Here is a 23,188-nt window from a genome sequence, read left to right on the forward strand (position 1 = left end):
TCCAGTTGGCCAATTTCAGTGGCATCAAGTTTGGATAATATTGTTGGGTTACTTGGAATAGTGGGTCCTGGATTTGATCAGGGAACTCACCAGGTTTGTGGTTTTTCAATAGTGGAATCTGTTGACACAAAAAAATCCTTGGCACATTGGGTGATTCAAATGCACTTTCATAATTTGCTCTCATTTTACCCTCTTTGTTATTTCCACATTCCACAAGAATCCATCACTCTCCTCTGAATTATATGCTGCTTAGGACTGATGCTCATACCACCCACTCAGGGAGGGCAACCTCAGCTTCTTGAACTCACAGAACCTATTGTTCTGTCCCTTTCTTACCCAGCGCTGTCACTGCAGCCCTATACTCCAGCTGGGAGGGCATGGAAATGACTCCCCTGAGAGCCATTCATCACAGTAATAAATGTTCTGTGTTTTACTAAGTTCCATCAAAGTTCACCTCCACGCTGAAACAAAACAATTGTTCTCTATGCATTCTTTTTTTTGTGTCAAAACATACTGTTCACAAAAACGCATAAGCTCGTTGTATATGTGTGAAAGGTAAACTTGAAGCTGCGTAAGCATCTGTGCACAGACCATGTGTGGATGTGTTTGTTTTTCAGTATTTGTGAGCACTGGTGAGATATTAGGGCTTACAAGACACCTTGATGCCTGGCTGAACCACCACCTTCACAGGCTTCATGCAGATACTACAACTTCTTACTTGTGTGCATTTCATTAATTATTATTCTACAAATTTCTTTCAAGCCTCCCAGGTGTGTTGATTTTAATTGTTTCACTCATTTAAACATCTCTAAAGACCGTAATAGGTTAGTTAGCAGGGCAAGCCTGTTGCTGGCTTTCTCTTCTCCCCCTTTTTTGTCCACATACCCAAATTGACCAGAAACATTCATCTCTCAGTTAATGAGTTGGGATTCTTCTCTGTAGAGTGCAGGAAGACATAAAAGGCAACCTGTCTTTATGTTAACATCAACTACTTTCATGGTCTTCTTCCTACTATATGCTCTCTGCTGACTTACTTTAGAAAAGAAGTAAGCATTTCCCTAGCTTCTCAGAGTATACAGTCCTGTTATTGAGCAATCTTAGAACAATTTACTATGTAAGCCACCCAAAACAAAATAAAACAACACACATACACCATGTCAAAACAAAACAGTTTAGGCATCCTTTCCTTCTTTTTAAACCCCATTTGCTCAATAGCATATTTAATAAAATATATACCAACTTATTTTGTCCAGCACTACTTAATGCAATATAACTTATATCTACAAAAAAAGCCTAAACAGTTAGCCACACGTGTCATCAAATGAGAACATTTTGTAATGATGTTCTATAATTTAACATTTAGATTTAAGATATGCCTTGTTAAGAAAAACAAAAGGGCTTATAAACTCATTTGCTTTTCTTATTAACTCTACTTTTTAACTGACTGAGCAAACATCTAATTAGAGGAGTAATTTGTTAGAATCATAATCATACATTAGCTGAAAAGAAAAGAGAAAAAAAAAAACAACTATAGCAGAAGCAGAAGCTAGGAATTTCCAAAGGCTTATTTGTTTGAATTAGGATATGATATCTTTATTATTTTTATTTATTTATTTATTTAAAACTGTTTCTTTGAGAGAGAGAGAGAGCACAAGCAGGGAGAGGGGCAGAGAAAGGAGAAGACTCCCTGCTTAGCAGTAAATCTGACTCAGTTCTCAATCGACAACTGCCCTCTTTGGGATCATGACCTGAACCCTAAATTGAAGGCAAATGCTTAACCAGCTGAGCCACTCGGACACCCGAAGGATATGATATCTTTTAAATAGGCTGATGACAATCTGTCCCTTTACATATTAAAGATAAACAACTTAGACATAATCCCTTTAGACATAATCCCTTTCTGGCTACCTGAATCTTATTTGCAGGAAAAGGCAAAGTGAAACACAGATTAAACAAACAAACAAACAAACAAACAAACAAAAAACAGACTGCTGACAAGCATAAGGAAATAATAGTTCCAAATTTGAGCTGAACTTAACTTTCCTTCAGTTAATCCATATGGACTGCTTACCATATGATTCCAAGAAACACTAAAACTTGGGTTTTGGTATGAATGCTATCAGAAGTTCAATTGGTTTGATCAAAATTATGGTTGTGCAGACCCACCCATTCTTAGAGCAAAAATAGGTAACCAGGTTACAGATTGTAAGCTGATAATTAAGCTTTTTGTAAGGGAATCTGTGGTTTATAACCAAATTCCACAATAAAATGCCATGTGTTATATTTGCATTACTTTAAATTCTAATTTTTTTTACTAGTTTTATTGAGAAATAATTGACATATAGTACATCATTGTGTAAGTTTAAGACATACAATATGATGGTTTGATTATCTATTATCTATCTATCTATCTCTATCTATCTATCTATCATCTATCTATCTATCATCTATCTATGTACTATGAAGTGATTATCACAATAGATCTATCTTTTACATAGCTACAGGAAAAAGAAAAGGAAAAAAGAAAAAATTTTCTCCTTGTGTTGAAACTCATAGGAGTCATTCTTTTAACAACTCTCAACTATATATTATACGGCAGTGTTAGCTCTAGTCATCATGTAATACATTATATCCCTAGTACTCATTTGTTTTACAACTGAGTACAACTCAGTTGTTTTGACCACCTTCCTCCAAATCCACCTCCCCCACCTTCTACCTCTGGTAACTACAAATCTGATCTCTTTCTCTGTGAGACTGGTGTTTTGAGTTTTTTTTTTTTTTTTCTTTTTTAGGTTCCACATATAAGTGAGGTCATATAGTATTTGTCTCTTTCTGTCTGACTTATTTCACTTAGCATAATGCCCTTAAGGTCCAGTCACACTATTTTAAATAGGATTTCCATCTTTTTTTAAATGGCTGAATAATTTGCCAATGATGCCAATGTGTGTGTGTGTGTGTGATATATATAAATATGGGGGTGCAGATGTACTTTTGAGTTAGGGATTTCATTTTCTCTGGGTCTATTCCCAGCAGTGAAATTACTAGATCATATAGTATTTCCATTTTTATTTTTTGAGGACCCTCCATACTGTTTTCCATATGGTTGCACTAATCTGTGATCCCATAAACAGTGCACCAGGGTTCCCTTTTCTCAACGTCTTCACCAGAATTTGTTCTCTCTTGTCTCTTTCACAATGGCCATTCTAACAGGCATGAGGTGTTATCTCATTGTGGTTTTAATTGGCATTTCCCTAATGACTAGTGATATTGAACATCTTTTAATGTACCTGTTGGTCTTTCATACATATTCTTTGGAGAAATATCTATTCAGATTCTTTGTCTATTTTTTAATTGTTTTTGTTTTGTTTTGTTTTGTTTTTGCTATAGTATGAGCTCTTTACATATTTTGGATATTATCCCCTTATTAGATGTTTGCAGATATTTTTTCCCATTCCATAGGTTGTATTTTTACTTCGTTCGTTCGTGATTGCCTTTGCTGTGCAGAGCTTTTTTTAGTTTGATGTGGCCCTACTTGTTTTTGGTTTTGCTGTTTGTGCTATAAGTGTCATTCAAAAAATCATTACCATCACCTGTGTCAAGGAGCTTTCTTCCTATGTTTTTTTATAGAAGATTTGTGATTTCACATTTAACATTTAAGTCTATAATCCATTTGGAGTTAATATTTTGTGAGTGGTATAAGATATAGGTCCAGTTTTATTCTTTTACATGTGAATATCCAATTATCTCAGCACCATTTATTGTAGAGACTGTCTTTTCTCCATTGAGTATTCTTGACTCCATTGTCAAATATTGGTTGACCACATATGATTGAGTTAATTTTTGGGGCTCTCAATTCTGTTCCATTGGTCTATTTGTCTGTTTTTATGCCAGTGCTATACTGTTTCTATGACTATAGCTTTATAATGTAGCTTTAAGCCAGGAAAGGTGATGACCCTACTGTGTTATTTCTCAGGATTTCTTGGGCTCTTCAGGTTTTTTTGTGGTTCCATATAAATTTTAGGAGTTTTTTCTATGTCTGAAAAAATACCATTGGAATCTTGATAGGGTTTGAATTGAATCTGTGGATGGCTTTTAGTAGTATTTGCATTTTAACAATATTAATTCTTTCAATTTATGAACATGGGATATATTTCCATTATTTTATATCTTCTTTCATCAATATCTTTGCCTTCCTTAATTATATTTATCCCTAAGTATTTTATTTTTTTATATAATTGTGAATAGGATCAATGTTTTTATTTCTTTTTTGGAAAATTTATTGTTAGTGTAATAGAAATGCTACTGATTTTTGTATGCTAATTTCATATCCTGCCATTTTATTGAATTTATTGATTATATCTAACAGTTTTTTGGTTGAGTCTTTAGGATTTTCTAAATATAAAATGATGTCATCTGCAAATAGTGACAGTTTTACATCTTCTTTTCCAATGCTGACACATTTTATTTCTTTTTTGTTTGTTTGATAAGCCTAACTAGAACTTCTAGTACCATGTTGAATATGAATGATAAGAGTAGGTACCCTTGTCTTTGTTCCTGACTTTAGAGGAAAAGCTTTCAGTCTTTCACCATTGAGTATGATGTTAGTATGGGCTTGAATTTTGTCAAATGCTTTTTCTGTGTTTTGCATCCTAGGGAAAAATCCCATTTGATTATGGTGTATGATCCTTTTAATGTACTGCTGAATTCAATTTGCTAGAATTTTATAGAGAATTTTTAAATCTTTTTATATTTATCAGAGATGTTGACCTATAGTTTTCTATTCTAGTAGTGTCCCTTTCTGATTTTGGTTTCAGGATAATGCTGGCTCATAAAAAGAGTTTGGAGTGTCCCCTCTTTGATTTTTGGAAGAGTCTGTGGAGGATTGGTGTTGATTCTTCTTTAAATGTTTGGTAAATTTTATCACTGAAGCCATCTGTCTGGGCTTTTCTTTGATAAGAAAATTTTGATTACTGATGCAATCTCCTTACTAGTATATAGGTCTATTCAGATTTTCAGATTTTTCTTTTTTTTTTCTTTTTTAAAAAGATTTATTTATTTATTTATGATAGACATATATATAGCGAGAGAGGCAGAGACACAGAAGGAGGCAGAAGCAGGCTCCATGGAGAGAGCCCAACATGGGACTCGATCCCGGGACTCCAGGATCACGCCCTGGGCCAAAAGCAGGTGCTAAACTGCTGAGCCACCCAGGGATCCCCAGATTTTCAGATTTTTCAATAATTTCTTCTGATTCAATCTTGGTAAGTTTTTCATTTCTAAGAATTTTTCCATTTCTTCTAGGTTGTTCAGTTTTTTGGCTTATAGTTGTTCATAAAAGCCTATTATGATCCTTTGAATTTCTGTAGTATCAGTTGTAATATTTCCTTTTCATTTATAATTTTGTTGTTTGGGTCCTTTGTCCTTTTCCCTTGTTTAGTATAGCTAAGAGTTTGTCAATTTGTTCATCTCTTCAAGAACCAACTGTTAGTTTACTTAATCTTTTCTATTATTTTTCTGTTTTCTATTTCATTTATTTCTGCTCTAATTTTTATTATTTCCTTCCTTCTTCTAACTTTCAGCTTAGTTTGTTCTTTTTCTAGTTCCTTAAGGCATAGTTAGGTCATTTATTTGGAATCTGTTTTGCTTCTTAATATGGGCATTTATTATTATGAACTTCCCTCTTAGAACTGGTTTTGCTGCATCTTACAAGTTCTGGTATGTTGTGCTTCCATTTTCATTTGTCTTAAGAAACTTTTTATTTATCCTTTAATTTCTTTAAAGAAATTGGTTGATCCATTGGTTGATCAAGAGACTGTTGTTTAATTTCCATGTGTTTGTCAATTTTCCAGTTTTCCTCTTGCTATTGATTTCTAGTTTCATGCCATAATGGTCAGAAAAGATACTTGGTATAATTTCGATCTTGAATTTGTTAAGATTTGTTCTATGGTCTAACATATGATCTGTCCTAGAAAATATTTCATGTGTGCTTAAGGGGAATGTGTATTATGCTGTTTTGGATAGAATGTTCTGGATATGCCTTTTAGGCTTATTGGGCAATAGTGCTGTTCAAATTCACCATTTCCTTATTGATTCTCTGCCTGGATGTTTTATCTATTGTTGAGAGTAGAATATTAAAGTCTCCAACTATTATCATGTTACTGTTTATTTCTCCTTTTAGCTCAGTGAGTTTTTGCTGCTTTATATAGTTAGTTGCTCCAATGTTGAGTGCATAAATATTTATAATTGTTATTACCTTCTTGATGTAGTAACACTTTATCATTATATAAAGTCTTTCTTTGTCTCTTTGTACTACTTTTGGTTTAAAGTATATTTTGTCTTCTCTAGTACAGCAACCCCTGGTTTTGCTATTGCTGTTGTTATTGTTACCATTTGCTTGCAATATTTTTTTCATCCTTTTCATCCCTTAACTTTATCTATGTGTGTCTTTAAAGTGAATGCAAATCTCTTGTATGCAGCATGTTTCTGGATCTTTTTTTTAAATCCATTCAGCCACTCTAGGTCTTTTAATTAGATAATTTAGTCCATTTACATTTAAAGTAATTGTTGATAGATAAGAACGGTGATTGTCATTTTGGTATTTTCTGGTTGTTTTGTAGATCCAGTGTTCTTTGTTTCCTATCCTGCTGTCTTTTTGTTTGGTTTGGGTTTTTTTGTTTTGTTTTGTTTTTTAAATTTTATTTCACATGATTTTATTTTTTCCTAATTTTTTAATTTAAATGCAATTAATTGACATATAATATATTATTGATTTCAGAGGTAGAGTTCAATGATTTATGCGTCTTATATAATATCCACTGTTCATTTCAATGTGTGACTTCATTAATGTCCGTCATCCAGTTACCCCATCCCCACACCCTCCTACCTTCCAGCAACATTCAGTTTGTTTCCTATGATTAAGGGTCTCTTATGGTTTGTCTCTCTCTCTCTCTCTGATTTCATCTTGCTGTTTGTTTTGTTTTGATGTCTCTTGGTATTAGTATGCTTTGACTTCTTTATTGTGGTTTTTTGCATAATTACTACAGCATTTTCCATTGTGGTTACCATGAAACTTACATAAACTATCTTAAATCTATAGCACCCTATTTTAAATTGATAACAATTTAACTTCAGTAGAAATTGTAAACTTTACACTTTTATTTCTCCTCTCCCTCACATTTTAGATTATCACTGTTATAACTCACATTTTTTATCATATGAAACTAATAACATTATTGTAGTTATGGTTCTTTTGTTATATTTTTAAACTTTTAAACTATGATTGTAAATGAATTATGCACCACTATTACCATATTGCAGAATCTAACTATGACTATATATTTACCATTAGCAGTGAGATTTGCAGTACCTTCTTATGTATTTATGATATTAACTAACATCCTTTTACTTCTACTTTCCATCCTTTTCTGTTACTCTTCTCCTACAGGAATTCTTATGATGCAAATAGTCTTTCTTTTCTTTGTGTCCTGTAATTCCCAGAGGCTTTCTTCACTCTTTGTAATCATATTTATTTAGTTCCTCTTATGGGTAATTTCCAATGTCCTATCCTCCAGGAGTATCTTTTTTAATATATATAGAATAATGGAATCTGAGAAATATATGTTGATTAGTCAGCAACTAACATATTAATCACAAGCTTCTTTTTTTAAAGTTTATTTATTTAAGTAATCATTACACCCAACGTGAGGTTCAAACTCACAACCCCAAGATCAAGAGCCATACATTCCTCCAACTGAGCCAAACAGATGCCCTAATCACAAGCTTCTTAAAAAAACACCTAGAAGAAAAGTTACAAAACTTTAATCAAGATGTTTTGCTGATGGATTCTAAAGATCTACATATCTTGTTTTTGTCAGAGTTCATGTTTTTCAATAAATCTTTCATTTTTAATCTAATTTTTTCTTATGATATTTCATTATATTTTGCTTCTTCTGATTTAAGACCTAAACTTTTTTGAAATGTTATAGTGGATAACAATTATAAGTAGTAAGACATACACTGTTGGTTATTTACTAAATCAGATTCCTCTTCTTCCTGAGCCCACACATGGTTTCCAAAGCCCTTGTTACTATTAGACGTGGCCCTGATCCTAAGTCCTGAGCCAATGAGATGTGTGCAGAAGTGATGTGGACACTTCTGGGCTTCTCCCCCTGAAAGCCTCCCATAAGTACTTCACTAAGCTCTTTCTTTCCTCTTGAGCCAGATTAAGTGCAAATAAGTGCAGGGTCCTTGGAAACCATATACTGAAAATGGCACAATCATAGGATGGAAGGAACTTGGGTACCAAAAATTACCACTTAAAAGAGCACTTCCCGTTGGATAAATATACCGTTTTATATGATCAAGGAGTAAAACTTTTTGTGCATTAAAAGATTTTTGAGGGCAGCCCCAGTGGTGCAGTGGTTTAGCACTGCCTGCAGCCCAGGGTGTGATCGCGGAGACCCCAGATCAAGTCCCGCGTCAGGCTCCCGGCATGGAGCCTGCTTCTCCCTCTGCCTGTGTCTCTGTCTCTCATAAATAAATAAAATCTTAAAAAAAAGATTTTTGGATATATACATATCACTACAAATACAGGAAGTTCTCCAGCACGTGAAAGCCTTATTTGGGGCAAATATGTAGTGTGACAGGTCCTTACCTCCTACCACTATAGCTAAATTTAGATAGCTATTCCTTGTTTCTTCTCCCTGGCAGGAAGAACATGGTATGTGGCTTTCACCCCATCAATTAGATGCTCTTGCCAGGGCTTTGACAGAGAATGATACGTTTATTTATTATTTCTTTGTTTTGAATAAGGACATATGACACTGTCTCCATAGATCTGATTTTCCTTTTAGGTTTGATATGGATAGCTAACCTCTTTCATATTTCTTAATTCAACTAATCAACCAGTAAACATCTCTAGGTTAAGTTTCAGAGAAATTCTTCTGAGATGTTAGAGGTATTTCTACAAAAAAATATTGTGCTTTTTCTGTCAAAATCTCCTAATTTTAGGATTTAGGATTTAGATTTAGGATGTGCTTACATGAACTTCTTATTCTCTCCCTATTTTTTGCTGTCTGGCAACTGGTAAACTCTATAGGTTTTGTATTTGTTTGTTAGTCCTCTATGGCTTGGGCCAGTGATTTTCATGTTTACTATAAAGAATTTCTTTTCTAACTTTTCCCCTCTACAGAATCTGTGTAGATTGAAGAATTTTAAATAACTAAAGACTTTTATTAAGTGGTAATAAATTTACCTTTTCGTGTCTTGTTACTTCTCTCCTAATTCTCACTCTGGAATAAGTGGTAGGGTAAGATGGAAACTTTCTAAGGAGTGGGCACAGGTTTGACATGGATCAGTAGAAGTTTCGAATTTTGGTAGACATCAGAAATTAGAATTTTGGTGGATGTTTAGAATTGCCAATCATATCCTATTCAGTTTACTTTAATAACATTTATTTTTCCAAATATTATGTGAATGCTAAGGACACAGAAATGAGTAAGACATGCTCTATGTTCAAGAAATCATAACCTCGGCTCTTTGCTCCTCCCCGCCCGACAGCCAGCCGCATCTTCTGGTGCAGCGCCAGGCGCATCCCCGAGACACGATGGTGAAGGTCGGAGTGAATGGATTTGGCCGTATTGGGCGCCTGGTCACCAGGGCTGCTTTTAACTCTGGCAAAGTGGATATTGTCGCCATCAATGACCCCTTCATTGATCTCCACTACATGGTGTGCCTGTTCCAGTATGATTCTACCCACGGCAAATTCCACGGCACAGTCAAGGCTGAGAACGGGAAACTTGTCATCAACGGGAAGTCCATCTCCATCTTCCAGGAGCGAGATCCCGCCAACATCAAATGGGGTGATGCTGGTGCTGAGTATGTTGTGGAGTCCACTGGGGTCTTCACCACCATGGAGAAGGCTGGGGCTCACTTGAAGGGCGGGGCCAAGAGGGTCCTCATCTCTGCTCCTTCTGCTGATGCCCCCATGTTTGTGATGGGCGTGAACCAGGAGAAGTATGACAACTCCCTCAAGATTGTCAGCAATGCCTCCTGCACCACCAACTGCTTGGCTCCTCTAGCCAAAGTCATCCATGACCACTTCGGCATCGTGGAGGGCCTCATGACCACCGTCCATGCCATCACTGCCACCCAGAAGACAGTGGACGGCCCCTCTGGGAAGCTGTGGCCTGACGGTGAGGGGCTGCCCAGAACATCATCCCTGCTTCCACTGGCGCCGCCAAGGCTGTGGGCAAGGTCATCCCTGAGCTGAATGGGAAGCTCACTGGCATGGCCTTCCATGTCCCCACCCCCAATGTGTCAGTTGTGGATCTGACCTGCCGCCTGGAGAAAGCTGCCAAATATGACGACATCAAGAAGGTAGTGAAGCAGGCATCGGAGGGACTCCTCAAGGGCATCCTGGGCTACACTGAGGACCAGGTGGTCTCCTGTGACTTCAACAGTGACACCCACTCTTCCACCTTCGACGCCGGGGCTGGCATTGCCCTCAATGACCACTTTGTCAAGCTCATTTCCTGGTATGACAATGAATTCGGCTACAGCAACCGGGTGGTGGACCTCATGGTCCACATGGCCTCCAAGGAGTAAGAGCCTCCTGGACCACCAGCCCCAGCAAGAACAAGAGGAAGAGAGAGGCCCTCAGCTGCTGGGGAGTCCCTGCCCCAACTTAATCCCCCAACACACTGAGAATCTCCTGACCTCCAATTTACATCCTAGACCCCAAGGAAGGGGAGGGGCTTGGGGAGCCCTACCTTGTCATGTACCATCAATAAAGTATACTGTACCCAGCCAAAAAAAAAAAAAAAAGAAATCATAACCTCGAAGAGGACACATATACACAAAAAGACACGTCCAAAATGGTGTGGCAGCCTTGTATGTAGGTGGATGTAAAAGGAAGAGGGTTCTATGTTAATTTTCTAGGGCTGCTGTAACAAATTACCACAAACTAAGTGGCTTAAAACAACAAAAACTTACTCTCTCACAGTTCTGGAGACTAGAAGTCCAAAATCAAGGTGTTGGCAGGGCCATATTCCCTCTGAAGTCTCTCAGATAGAATCCTTTCCTGATTCTTCCAGCTTCTGGTAGCTCCTGTTAATACTTGTCACCCAGTGGCTTACAGATACATCACTGCAGTCTCTGGCTCCATCTTCACATGGTCTTCTCCCCCCATGTCTGGGTCCAAATTTCCTTCTCCTTATAATGACACCAGTCATACTGGATTCAAAGCCCACCCTAATTCAGTATGATCTCATCTTAACTTGATTGTCTCTGAAAGAGCTTATGTCCAAATAGGTTCATTTTCACAGATTACAAGTGGACATGAATTTTGAAGGGACACTGTTTAATACAGTACAAGCTTCCAATGCAAGTCAGAAAGATAATCAAAAGATGTTTTCTAGAGGAAGAAAGAGATGATAGCTGAGCTGTACCTCGAGGGGTAAATGGAAGTTAAAATAGAAATAAGATGGTTTATCACCTAAACATGTGTGTTACCACATAAAGCAGGTTTTTAAAATGTTTTCTACACAGAAAATTTTATTATATTATATTTTATTTTAATTTATTTATTATATTATATTTTAATTAAGACAAGGTTCAGTCTCAAGCACTTACTTTGTCTTTCTTTATAGCAATGTCTCCTTCACTGCTTTAATCCAGGCAATCCTACTTCATTCTCAGCTGTGAAATATTTAGAGTCCATGTGCTAAATACATATCACATTAACACTTCCTAGTGCAAGAATCTCTCTGTAATCCCAGCCTCCTGGCCTTATTCCAACTGTAAACATGAAACACCTGTAGCTCTCTCATTTTCCTCTGATTTGGAGTCTGAAAGTATTCTCACTCATAAGGAAGTATGAAAGATGCCTGCATTAGGATCAGACCTGACTTCGTTCATTCATTCAGTCATTCACTCCACAAATTATTTTGAGTGCTGTGTGGAAACCACCATGCTAGGTGTGGAGAAGATTAAAAAGGTAAATATAATATAGTTCCTGTCCTCAAAAAACCTGTAGTCTAATGAGGAGCAAGAAAACATATGTAATATATACCATTTCTGGCACACCATAATTGCTTAGATTTTTTTAATTGCTTAGATATTTGCTGAAGTGAATAAAAAGATTTAAACATTATGGGGCAGAAGGAATTCCTGACCTTAAACTTCTTGAGAGCTGGGTTCTGGGCCCTTGCCTGGTTAGATCTTTTAATTCCTCAAGGCTTTGTGTCATTATCAGCTTTGGAACTTATTATTTAACCCTGCTGGGATCCCTGCCACCTTATTTTATTTCCATTGTGACTCATATCCTGTTTTACGCTTAAAAAGGTGTGCAACTTTCTTGGAGCAACCATTTCTCATATGTGTCTCTTAGAGCTTCCCGCTAATGGCTTGAGAGACACTGCTGGAGCAGACCGATCATGGACTACTTGGTGGACCAGATGATGCAGATCTTTCTCTTTCCTTCAAACTGCTATGACTACTTCCCATCTGGTTTTCACCTCATGAAACTTATGAGAAATCTGAAGTCATCACCTTGATTTCAAATTTAGTGTTCTGTAAGGTCTTATGGACAGTTGGGATAAGAATTTGAAGAATATCTCTCCATATATTTTTTAAGATTTTATTTATTTATTCATGAGAGACAGAGAGAAAGAGAGAGAGGCAGAGACACAGGCAGAGGGATAAGCAGGCTCAACGCAGGGAGCCCGATGTGGGACTTGATCCCAGGACTCCGGGGTCACACCCTGAGCCGAAGGCAGGAGCTAAACTGCTGAGCCGCCAAGGGATTCCCTATTTCTCCATATTCTTAGGAAATTGCTGGATCATATGATAGTTCTATTTTTTAATTTTTTAGAAGCCTCCATACTGTTTTTCATAGTGGCTGCACCAATTTACATTCCCACCAACAGTGTATATCCTTACCAACCCTTGTTACAATTTCTTGATAATAGCCATTCTAACAGTGGGAGGTGATATCTTGTGGTTTTGATTTACATTTCCTTGATGATTAGTGATGTTGAGCACCTTTTCATGTACCTCTTGGCCATCTGGACATCTTCTTTGAAAAAATAACTATTTAGATCCGCTACCTATTTTTTAATCAAATCGGTTTTTTGTTTTGTTTTGTTTTGTTTTGTTTTTTGTTTTGTTTTGTTTTGTTTTCTGCTGTTGAGTCATATGGGTTCTTTATATATTTTAGATATTAAATTCTTATCAAATATATGATTTGCAAATATTTTTTCCCCTTAAATAGGTAGCCTTTTAATTTTGTTGATGATTTCCTTGGCTGTGCAGAAGCTTTTAGATTGATGTAGTCCTATTTGTTTATTTTTGCTTTTGTTGCCCTCCAAAGGGTGTCAGGTCCAAAAAAATCATCACCAAGACCAATGTCAAGGAGCTTATTATCTATGTGGTTTTCTAGCAGTTTTGTGGTTTCAGATCTCACATTCAAGTCTTTAATCCATTTTGAGATAATTTTTATATATGGTGTAAGATACTGGTCTAGTTTCATTCTTTTGCATGTGGCTGTCAGTTTTCCCAACACCTTTTATTAAAGAAACAGTCCTTTCCCCATTGTGTATTCTTGCCTGTTTTTTCATAATTAATTGACAATAAAGTCTGTGGGTTTATTTCTAGGCTCTCTTCTTTTCGGTTGATTGGTGTTTCTGTTTTTATGCTAATACCATACTGTTTCTACTACAGTAGCTTTGTAATAAAGTTTCAAATCAGAAAGTGTGGTATCTCTGGCTTTGTTCTTCTTTCTTAAGATTACTTTGGCTGTTCAGGGTCTTTTGTGGTTCCATATAAATTTTAGGATTTTTTTTTTCTGTGAAAAGTTCCATCAGATTTTAATAGGGATTGCATTGAATCTGTAGATTGCTTTGAGTGGTATGGACATTTTAACAATATTAATTCTTTCAGTCCATGGGCATGGAATATCTTTCCATTTATCTGTGTCTTCTTCAATTTGTTTCATCATTGTCTTATAGTTTTCAGTATACAGGTCTTTTACCTCCCTGGGTAAGTTTTATTCCTAGAGGTGCCTGGGTGGCTCAGTGGGTTAAGCATTGGACTCTTGTTTTGGCTTAGATCATGCTCTCAGGGTCGTGGGATGGAGTACAGAGTCAGGCTCCATGCTCAGCCCGGAGTCTTCTCAAGATTCTCTCTCCCTCTCCCTCTGCCCCTCCCCCCATGTGCATGCACACACTCTTCTCTTTTTCTCTCTCTCTAGAATAAAAAAATAAATCTTAAAAAATTATTCGTAGATATTTTACTTTTTTGGTGCAATTGTAAATTGTTTGGGATTGTTTTCTTAATTTCTCTCTTTTTTTAAAGAGATTTTATTTATTTATTTGAGAGAAAGAGAGAGAGAACACAAGCAGGGGAAGGGGCAATGGTAGAGGGAGAAGCAGATGCCTCACTGAGCAGGGAGCCTGAAGTGGGGCTCAATCTCAGGATCCAGGGATCATGACTTGAACTGACTTAACTGACTGAGCCACTCAGGCACCCCCTTAATTTCTCCTTTTGATAGTTCATTATTAGGGTACAGAAATGCAACAGATTTTTGTATACCAACTTCGTATCCTACAACTTTACTGGATTTGTTTATTAGTTCTAACACTTTTTGTGTGCATGTGATCTTTAGGATTTTCTATATATAATATTAGGTCATCTGCAAATAAGGACAGTTTTATTTCTTCCTTTCCAATTGGAATGCCTTTTATTTCTCTTTCTTGTCTTACTGCCTGGCTAGGACTTTCAATACTATGGTAAATAAAAGTAGTGAAAGTGGGCATCCTTGTCTTGTTCCTGATTGTAGAGGAAAAGTTTTCAGCTTTTTATCATTGAGTATAATGTTAGCCATGGACTTGTCATATATGGACATTATTATGCTAAGATATGTCCTCTTTATACTCACTTTGTTGAGATTTTTTTGTCTTAAGTGGATGTCAAATTTATAATGAATTTTACTATAAATGGATGTTGAATTTTGCGAAATGTTCTTTCTGCATGAATTGAGATAATCATATGATTTTTATCCTTTATTTTGTTAATGTGATCCATCACATTGATTGATTTGCAAATGTTGAACCATCCTTGTATCCCTGGATAAATTCTACTTGATCATGGTATGTGATCTTTCTAATATATTGTTGCTGATATTTTGTTGAGAATCAATGGAGGATTCACTGGAGAGACTTAAAGGCCCATTAACTTTTCTCTCTTATTTTATTAAATATTTTATTTTATTTATTTGACAGAGAGAGAGAGAGAGAGAGAGCAAGCACAAGCAGGGGGAGCAATAGGAGAGGAAGAGGGAAAAGCACAGAGCTTCCCTCCCCCACAGAGCAGGGAGCCCAACATGGAGCTCAATCCCATGACCCTGGGATCATGATCTGAGCCAAAGGCAGATGCTTAACCAACTGAGTCACCCAGGACCCCTAAGTTTTCTATTTTATTAACAACAAAAGTCATATATGATTTTTTTAATTCAGATAATACAGAATTTAAAATTAATGGCTTCCCTTTCATGCACCTAAGGATACTAATATATATTCTCTTCTTTATGACTACTATGTAGCCAACATAAACATTTTATTTTAGGAAGTTTGTGAAATCAAGGCCATTTTGACAATATTGAGGCATTATTTGCTCTTTTCACTGGATTGACATTTGCACTTATGGTGTAAAAGCAATGGTAGATAAAACTGCTGGTATCTTAGCATGAAACAAGGCTTCTAATTGTTCTAGGAGTCACTGTATTCTTTAATGCCACGTGCTCACAGGAACAACAATAAAAAAGGCCTCTTTTAATTAAGAATGTTCTTGAAAAATCAGTTAAAACTATTACTTTTATTAAATTTCAACACTGAGTATACATGTTTTTAATATTCTGTGAAACAAAATGGGGTACACAGATAAAGCACTTCTGCTGATACTGAAGTATGAAGGTTGTCTGGAGGATATGCACTTGTGACATTATTTGTGTTATTACTAGCTTAACTAGTCTCCTTTTTCATTTTTACTTGAAAGAATGACAGACTATGGTTATTCAGATTGAGTTTTGGTCAATATTTATTTTTATTTTTTATTTTTTTTAGGATTCTATTTATTTATTCATGACAGACACAGAGAGAGAGAGAGGCAGAGTCACAGGCAGAGGGAGAAGCAGGCTCCCTGCAGGGAGCCTGATGTGGGACACTATCTGGGGACTCCAGAATCACGCCCTGGGCTGAAGGCAGCGCCAAACCGCTGAGCCACCCGGCTGTCCCAATATTTATTTATTTATTTATTTATTTATTTATTTATTTATTTATTTATTTTATTTTATTTTTTTCAAATCTGTTCTCTTTATTATTTTTTTAAAGATTTTATTTATTTAATAATGATAGACATAGAAAGAGAGAGGGGGGGGCGGGCAGAGACACAGGTGGAAGGAGAAGCAGGCTCCATGCAGGGAGCCCTACAAGGGACTCGATCCCGGGGCTCCAGGATCACGCCCTGGGCCAAAGGCAGGCACTAAACCGCTGAGCCACCCAGGGATCCCCCCCAATATTTATTTTTAAATGAACCAAGTGAGCCAGTCACTTAAATAATGTTGCCAATGATAAAATGTAAGCTTTAAAGTGAAATTTGAATTTTGAAAATTTTGTGTTTGCTACTATGAGCTTGATAGCTTCTCAATACTTAAAGACATTTCTGATGAAATTAATTGTTATCATTTTTTTTAAAGATTTATTTGTTTATTTATTCATGAAAGACACAGAGAGAGATCCGCAGAGACACAGGCAGAGGGAGAAGCAGGCTCCATGCAGGAAGCCCGACATGGGACTCAATCCCGGATCTCCAGAATCACACCTTGGGCTGAAGGTGGTGGTAAACCCGGAGCCACCTGGGCTGCCCAATTAATGTTATTTTTAAAATACAGCTCAATTAACTCTGATTTTCCAAATAATCTATGCCTTATGTTATGATATCATTCATGGGTAAGAGATCCATTCAAAATGTAAAGTGGACCAATGGGTTTTAATGAAATCAGAAATACATAATTCATTGATATGGCTTCAGATATCATATTGTAAATAACCTTTAAGAAATTACCCCTTGTCTGGTTGTGGTGTAGTGTCAAGGAACAGCTACAGTTATCTTAAAAGATTATTTAAATGCTCCTCCCTTCTCTGACTACATATCTCTTTGAAGATGGATTTTCTTCTTATATTTCAACCAAAACAATATATAATGGATTGAGTGCAGAAGAAGGTATGAGAATCCAGCTGTCTTCTATTAAATCAGACATTAAGGAAATTTGTCAAAGTGTTAACACTTCTCAATTTTTTGGAAAATAGTTATTTTTCATAAAGAATATTAGCATGAAGTAAATAATATATTTTTAATTGCTCTATTTTAATTCCTAATATGGTTAATATCAATAGATGCAACTAACATGAACAAAACCTCTTTGGACGACTCAATAATTTTTAAGACTGTAAAGGGGTGCAGAACCAAAGAGCAATTTAGTAGAATACTTACTGAAGCATGAGAATAGTGGAAAAACTATGTCAAGGGGTAAAAACAGAATATAGAAATGTCACCTATTTAGGTGACAGCTAAGTAAAAAATATATGTACACAGAAAAGGAATGGGATGACATATCACAAAAAGAATAATAATTTAGGCAATTCAGGTTTTCTTTTATTTTCATAAAATAAAAGTAAACTAAATTTAAACTAAACTAAACTAAAACTAAACTAAACTAAAATTAAACTAAACTAAACTAAAACTAAAACTAAACTAAACTGCTCAAGTTTGCCACAGCAAAAAAAGTTTTGACTGTATAATCAAGAAAAATAAAATTTTATAATTTTATAATAAATATAATAAATAAATAATAAATAAAATTTTAATTCCAGCCACAAAACACACATTTGCATTATAATGACAACCACAAAACAACATTATGTTTTCCTGTATTAGTTATGTATGAGGAGTTAATATGTCTGACTGTAAGAGAATGAGGTTTTTAAATAAAGAAACTTCACGAAATCAAATGAGTGTATTTCTTCTGAGTAGTTCTCCTAGAAGGCTCTATAGCCCATTCAAATGAGCTTTTTGGAACCCTTCTTAAAGAATATTTGTAGAGAGAGTCAGCCACAGAAGAAATTAACCTTGTATCTTCATAGAGACATGGCATTCTCTCTCCCTCGCTTCTTTGCCAACTTAAGCTAACAGTGTGTGTGGCAGTTGACGTTGACCTGGAGAGGTGTTGAGAGCAATGAGGCAGGGCTACAGGGCCACATGCAGAGAAGGATCACAGCAAAGCCCCTCAGTCTCCATGTAAAAGCAAGTCTATCTGTGTAATGTGAGATCCTGTAGTGGCTAGCATAGGTTTATTTGGCTGTACTCACTAAAGGTGAATTAAAAGAAAGTGAGGAATTCATTGCACTTCCCTTTTTTTATCCCTATCCTATACATAGTAGAATATTAAGCACAGAACAAAGGCTCAATTAACTGACATTAATTGAGGCATCTATGACATTCTACACTATTCCAGCTGGGATCTTGATTGTTAATATCAGCTTGTTATTGGGATTATTTAGACTAATAGATAATTGAGGTGTTCTAAGTAGCCAGTAACTTGCTGTCGTACCAGGGTGACTAGTAGGGTGACAGCTACTAGGTTTGCTTAGGATTCTTCTAGTTTTAGCACTAAAACCCATGTGTCCCAGGAACCCCCCACAGACCCATGCAACACAGAATGGCTGGTCATTTTATTCTCCAGTGACCCAACTTTAAATTATGCAACTCGTCATTTGACTTGGCTTCTCTAGCCAAGTGTATATATATGCCCAAGGCTGACCGAAGCCGGATAGAGAATCTGTAGGCCCAGCCTTCTGACCTGCTGCTGTACGTCTTTCTCCTGCAGATGAATAAACACGAACAAAGGAGCTAACTGCACAGAGACAGGGCACCAAACATATAACACAGTTTTAATTTTCCCAATAAAGCCTTAGGTCCTGGCTTACCCATCCGTTCCTTTTAAAAAATGACTGCTTTTCAGGTTGAGTTATCACTTTTATTTTGCCCCACTACTTATGGAAAGACAAACTAAAGAGGCTGAAATGAACCTCCTAAGACAAGGTTTTCTGCCAGGATTTGACATGCCAGAGAACTTGCGTCCCTGAAAAGGAACCCGAGCCGTAACGCAGCAAAAATGAAGACTTGTTTTTATTTTTATTTATTTTTTGCATACAGAGAGGAATGACAATGTCATCCACATCTTAGACACATCTTAATTTGTGGATTTTTTTCTTATTTAACTCTCTTAATTGGATGAAAGTATGCTGCTGCTGATTTATGGATTGCCGGTTGTGCCAGGCATCATTTTAAATGTGCACAGCTGCTCTGCAATAGTTTAACTTGGCAGATAGTATTAAACCATTGAATTGTGTCATTTATTTGTATATGCATACAATAGCCTCCTTGTGCAGGTTCTTCAAAAATCCTTGCAGGCATGGTTTGGACTGGGCATTTAAGGAGTCTTATAGAGTGATTTATTCCTTTGGAAGGTTTTCAAAGTTTCCAGAATGAAGAATGAGATATCGTTTTATGCCACTGATAAGTTCCCAAGGGAATCACAGAGACAGCCTAAAGTGGAGAGGTTACAGAGTGAGAGGTCTTAAGCTTACATTTGGGAACTCCAATTTCAGTGGTCATTCATGCAATGTAGGACATGTTACTGCTGACAACAGTCTCACTTTCATTATGACATGTCACAGGGAAGCAGCTAAAAGAGGGGGCTGATCTAATACAAGTCAGTGCAGCATAAATAACTTGAAAAGCTCTGTTGACAATAGAAAATCTGGCATTCATAGTAGTTAACAATGCTATCTTCAAATTCAAAGGGCCCTGAGATTTGTCACTGTTGTCTTTTGTAGTCAAGGATGACACTGTTGACACTGTGGTTATCCCTGTATGCAAGTGTGTCTGAAAATACCCGAGTGTGACAAATGATAAGGCCTTTCTGCAGAGTGTATATGGAGAACCTTTTTTTGGTTTGTGTCTGTTGGCCTCACAAGCACATAAGCTCTTCTTGTCACAGAGTCATCGTGTCTCTGTCTATAGCAGGCCTTGGTGCTCTGGCTACAGCCTCTTGGCTCTGGCCTTCCACAAATTTCTCCTTTGCTTGAACATCTTTCCCTTCGGGTCTTGTGGTGATTATACCTCCTTCCTGATCTGCTTACCATCTCCCATGCCAAAGCTAGCCAGGCAGGCGAGTGCCAGGCCTCCTTCCTATACTGAGGCTTATGAGAAAATCATGGAGAGGTGGGCGGTGGTCCTCACTAGCTTTTATTGGTGATTTTATTTTTCCACTTGAAAATTGAATGTTTTCAACTGGAAAGATCTTAGAGGCTGAAATAACTTGTTTTCCCTTTCTAAGTGTTGCCTGTCTTACATGGGAAAAAGCAGAGGAAATGCTTTTGGCTAAGATAGGCCTCTAGCATAGGTAGACTAAGTGAACATGTATGCAGTTTTTTTGCCTTAAAAATGACTCTACACTAGCCTATGCTCAATATCTCTTTTTTAAGGCTACAGGTTCCCAAAAGGTCATCCCTGAAGCCTGGGTGGCTCAGTGGTTGAGCACCTGCCCCTGGCTCAGGGTGTGATCTGTGGTCTCAGGATCAAGTCCCACATCAGGCTCCCTGCCTGGAGCCTGCTTCTCCTCTGCCTATATCTCTGCCTTTCTCTCTCTGTGTCTTTCATGAATAAAAAAGTAAAATCTTAAAAAAAAAAAAAACACTGTGTGATGCTATTCATCTTCATGTGAGCATCTCTTTTCTCCAGTAAATTGTGTATTGTAGTAAAAAGAGACCTCATAAGATTCCTGAGTATTTTTCATCGTGTTTAGTGCAATTGAATAACACCATGAGACGCATACAAAGTGCCACTAGTGATGCTGGAAGTGCTCCCAAGAAGCAGAGAAAAGTCATTACATCACAAGGAAAAGTTGAATTGCTTGATATGTACCACAGACTGAGGTCTGCAGCTGTGGTTGCCTTCCATTTCAAGATAAATGAATCTAGTGTAGGGACCATTGTAAAAATAAGAAAAAGAAATAATGAAGCCATCACTGCAGCTATGCCAGCAGGTGCAAAACCTTTGCACTTTTAGCAAAGTACCTTTTTATCTCATATAGAAAGTGCAGCTTTTATTTTTTTTTTATGTGGGTATAAGATTGCAGTAAGTAAGGTGTCCTGCTAGGCTAGAATATGACTGAAGAAAAAGTCAAGTCATTATATGACAACTTAAAGCAAAAGGAGAGCAAAGGATCTAAACCTAAGAATCTAATGCCAGAAAAGGATGGTTTGATAATTTTAGAAGAGGTTTGGCTTAAAATTTTTCAAGATAACAGGAGAAGCAACTTGTGCTGACCAAAAAGCAGCAGATGAATTCCCAGACTCCATTAAGAAAATCATTGAGGGGCAGTCCGGGTGGCTCAGCAGTTTAGCGCCGCCTTCAGCGATCCTGGAGACCCAGGATCAAGTCCCACGTTGGGCTCCCTGCATGGAGCCTGCTTCTCCCTCTGCCTGTCTCTCTCTCTCTCTCTCTGTGTCTCTCATGAATAAATAAATAAAAATCTTAAAAAAAAAAAAAAGAAAATCATTGAGGAGAAAGTATATCTGCCTGAACAGGTTTTTAACACAGAAAAATTGCCATATCCTGGGGAAAAAATGCCACTGAGATGTTTATAGACATTTATTAAGAAAGAGACACAAACACCAGGATTTAAGGCAGAAAGAGATAGGCTAATTCTACTGTTTTATGCCAATATTGGGTTTATAATCAGGACTTCCCTTGTCAATAAAGCAGCTAACACTTGAGTCTTGAAGAGCAAGATAAACCCCAGCTGCCAGTCTTTTTGTTGTACAACAAGAAGGCCTAGACAACAAGAACCCTTTTTCTGGATTAGTTCCACCAATACTTTGTCACTAAAGTCAAGAAGTACCTTGCCAGTAAGGAACTGTTATTTATTTATTTATTTATTTATTTATTTATTTATTTATTTACTTACTTACTTACTTACTTATTTATGAGAATGAGCATGAGCTGGGAAGGTGGTGGAGGAAGCAGGGGGAGAGGAAGAACCAGATTCCCCACTGAGCAGGGAGCCCGACATGGGGCTTGATCCCAGGACCTCGGTATCATGACCTGAGCCAAAGGCAGATGCTCAACTGACTGAGCCACCCAGGTGCCTAAGGGACTGCCTTTTAAAGCTCTTTGATACAGGAAATGCTCCTGGCCTTTCAGAGCTCCATGAGTTCAACACCTAAGGTATGGAAGTGGTCTACTTCCCCCAAACACGATGTTTCTAATCCAGCCTCTAGATCAAGGAGTTATATGGACCTTTAAGGTTCATTACACATCCTGTGTAAAGGATTGCTAATGCAGTGGAAGAGAACCCTGAGAGAGAGAACATCATGAAAGTCTGGGAGGATTACACCATTGAAGATGCCATCATTGTTATAGGAAAAGTCATGAAAGCCATCAATCCTGAAACATTAAATTCCTGCTGAAGGAAACCGTGTCCACATGTTGTGCATGACTTCATAGGATTTATGACAGAGTCAGTCAAAGAAATCGTGAAAAAGTGTGAATATATCAAAAAAGGTGAGGTGTGAAGGAATTCAACATATGGATCCTAGAGAAATTCAAGAATTAATAGGTACCACACCAGGGGAATTAACAGAAGATGATCTAAGGGAGATGAGTGCTTCTGAACCAATGCTGGATGATGAGGAAGATGTAAAAGAAGTAACGCTAGAAAATGAACTGATATTAGACAGTCTGACAGGAGTGTTCCGATTATTCAAGACTGTTTTTGACTTCTTTTATCATATGGACTTTTCTAGAATATGGGCACTGAAAACTAGGGTAAATGGTGAAAGAAGGATTGTTACCATATAAAAATAATTTTAGAGAAATGGAAAAGCCAAAAAGTCAGACAGAAATTATGATGTATTTTGCTAAAGTCACCCTGAGTGTACTTGCCTCTCTTGCCTCCTTGTCCACATCCTCCATCTCTGCCCCTGGGCCAGGAAGACCAATCTCTCCACCTCTTCCTCAGGCTACTCAATGTGAAAACAATGAGGATAAAAATCTTTATGATGATCCA

The 23,188-nt window shown here is 37.0% G+C and overlaps 1 protein-coding gene and 1 pseudogene across 23 annotated transcripts in view; both read left to right on the forward strand.

The window, feature by feature from the left end:
• LOC144295913 (uncharacterized) overlaps nucleotides 1–23,188 on the forward strand; it is an 85,843-nt gene that overhangs the window by 39,276 nt on the left and 23,379 nt on the right. For 3 of the 23 annotated variants that reach the window (XR_013363031.1, XR_013363037.1, XR_013363033.1), the window contains one exon: nucleotides 618–2,270. The exons of the other annotated variants lie outside the window; for them this stretch is intronic. The gene's annotated coding sequence lies outside the window, so the exon portion shown is untranslated. Of the gene's footprint in view, nucleotides 1–617; nucleotides 2,271–23,188 lie in introns of those variants that run through there. 23 annotated transcript variants of the gene reach the window in all.
• LOC144295912 (glyceraldehyde-3-phosphate dehydrogenase pseudogene) lies at nucleotides 9,590–10,812 on the forward strand (annotated as a pseudogene).

This window comes from Canis aureus, chromosome 24, assembly GCF_053574225.1.
Source record: "Canis aureus isolate CA01 chromosome 24, VMU_Caureus_v.1.0, whole genome shotgun sequence".
NCBI lineage: Eukaryota > Metazoa > Chordata > Mammalia > Carnivora > Canidae > Canis > Canis aureus.